At 36.4% G+C, this 2,752-nt stretch overlaps 1 long non-coding RNA gene across 1 annotated transcript; it reads right to left on the reverse strand.

Moving 5' to 3' along the window:
- Window positions 1-209: 209 nt before the first annotated feature.
- On the reverse strand, window positions 210-1,735 carry LOC110929959. Its single transcript, XR_002587547.2, has 2 exons — window positions 1,310-1,735; window positions 210-999 (listed from the first exon to the last, which is right to left on the reverse strand). It is a non-coding gene; the product is annotated as an uncharacterized LOC110929959 (long non-coding RNA).
- Window positions 1,736-2,752: the final 1,017 nt, after the last annotated feature.

Genomic DNA, 2,752 nt, shown 5'->3' on the forward strand with positions numbered 1-2,752 from the left:
GTAAGAGGCCTGAATGGGTAAGAGGCTCTGAATCAGTAAGTGCTGAACCATTAAGAGCTGTTTGGTTGTATCTCTGAATGACTGTGTAGAATGACTATTTTACCCCTCTGAACTATTATGTGCTGAATGAAATGTATCTGTTTGGCAAGAGCTCTGAATAGTGTACAGATTGATGAAAATTTGTAAAAGAAAAATACAAAACGCCATAGAAAATCCAAATTACACATCAATCCTTTAAATCCAAATACAAAACAACACAACATACGAAATCCAAATACAAATAACACAACTCTACATACAATTTTAATTTGATTCAAATAAATGTATGTGTTTACTTTGGATAAACCTTCCATTCAAAAGAATTTTAGTTAAACGTAAATTTAAATAGAATAGAATGTACGGATAATAGTACCACTAATACGTTTGAACTAACCGTGGGGTATGGTGGGGTTTGGGTTGGGCATTGGTTGACACGTGGAATGGGAAAAAAAACCCACGCCCATGGGGTATGCTAGGGCTTGGGTTGGGGGCATGAGTTGACACATGGCCATTGAGATCCCGCCATGTCACCTTGTTTGGCCGCCCCACGCCCGGCTTTAAACCCACGCCAAAGGGGACCACGCCCAAACTCAAGCCCCCCGGGGTGGTGGCTTGGGCGTTTTCCCCTAACCCAAACCCCATACCCATGGCCTAAGGGTGATTCTAAACACACACACAATCAAACGAAAAGTCAAGGCACAAAGCATATTATTACATTAAAACAGAAACAATCAAAACAGGAGCAAGGCAGAAGCAGTTGAAAGCAACACCAACACCATTCTAAAACCAAATCTGTTACATCATCGTCAACATATAACAAAGCATATGTTACATTAAAACAGTAACAATCAAATACTGTTCTAGGACATCAACATCAAATCTTTTAAGATCATGAACATGAAATGGGGTGGACCTCAACACCCTGCTATCTGCTGCAGGCACACATAAACACACAAGGGCCTAGTTCGATATTGGGGAAAATCCATAAACATATCAGAAAATTAAACAAATCCATAAAAAAAACCAAACCATAACCAAATCAGAAACATAAACACATCATAATAATGAGTAAATCAGTTTAATATAAATGAAAATCAAACCATAACCAAATCAGAAAAATATAAATCAGTTTAATATAAATCAGTAATATAAATCAGTTTAATATAAACACATCAGAAAAACCAAACCATAACCAAATCAGAAAAATAAACACATCATAATATAAATGAAAATCAGTTTAATACAAAAAAAAAACCAAGGTAAAACGAACCTGGGTGGAGTCGCTGTTGGGTGGAAGAGAGGGAGGAGGAAGGGCGGCGGTCGTCGGAGGAGAGGGGTTGTTCGGTGGAAGAGAGGGAGGATGAGGGCTGTGGGAGGTGTTCGGTGGTGAGGAGACGAGGAGAGGAGGAGGAGGGCGGCGGGAGGTGGTGAGGAGACGGGGTGGGGGCGGAGGTTTTGAGAGGTTAGGGTTTCTTGTCCATCAGAGGTGAAAGGGGGCAACCACGGTCTTTTTTTTTCATTCAGCATGTTGATATATCTGAATGATTCAGCACTGAATCATTAAGAGGTTTCCCATTAAGAGGCACAACCAAACACCTCCACCTCTGTCCGAATAAGAGGTCCACCTCTTAATGATTCATTAAGAGGGTTGCCAAACAGCCCCAAAACCAAAGAGATTGTAATATAATTCTTATACTTGCCAGTCTACAATTGATAGGATATATATGCAAGAAAACTCACTCGTTGAATATCCCAATTTACAGAAAATATATGTCTAAAGAGTTAGAGGGTGATTGTGATTGTCAATCAGTCAATGAGTTGTTTTTTAAAAAGTGTTTGACTTATTTATACATGTAAAATGATTAAAAAGGACTAGGTAAGTTTCAATGTTTGGTATTTAAAAAAGTGAGAGCAAATTGATAATTTTATGTTTAAAAGCCAAAATAAAAAACACTTTTATTAATATCAAACATTTTTTTAACTTATTGATTTTTTTAGAAAGCCAACAAATCAATAAGTTATTTCTAAACTCAATCTTAACAAACCTCCTAAACACCATCTAGTTCTACACGTGTTTTCAAGTGTGCGGAGAGGACCACTGTACAGGGCGTGTGATTTCAAGGGCACGCGTTTTTTTTAAATCCGATATATGTATGTTATTTTTTTTAATAATATACCTACACCAACTCCAAGATAAGCCCATTTACAAATCAATTTTTATGGTTTAGAAGTTAGCCCATTGACATTAGGTTTAGTGAGCTCAATACCTATTTGATTTAAAAAAATATATATAATAAAAAAATCTTACATAATGACACATTTTTTCAAGCTCGAACAATATACATGAATTCTCAGAGGCGTCCCTATATAGGCGCATTAACATTTAATTCATAAATCAAGTTAGCTAGAATCTGAAGAGCAAAGGCTTGTAACCAAGTGGTATCAAGATGTTCCTCCCATGAGATTGACGGATGACGGTTGAAGTCCCGTAATAGACAAACGTGTAGATTTAATAGTTTGATTAGAGGTGCGTGTTACTTGCAACAAAAAGCTAGAACATAAAGAAGTTCACTTCCTCTAACCAAGAAATTAAATTATTATTTTATAAGAGAATTTCTAAACAGGCAATATAAAATTATAAATTAAATTTTAGTTAGAGCAAATTATATTTTTCGTTTATGTGGTTTGAATCAAATTACTGGTTTGATCCATG

Source organism: Helianthus annuus, chromosome 3, assembly GCF_002127325.2.
Source record: "Helianthus annuus cultivar XRQ/B chromosome 3, HanXRQr2.0-SUNRISE, whole genome shotgun sequence".
In the NCBI taxonomy this organism is placed as follows: domain Eukaryota; kingdom Viridiplantae; phylum Streptophyta; class Magnoliopsida; order Asterales; family Asteraceae; genus Helianthus; species Helianthus annuus.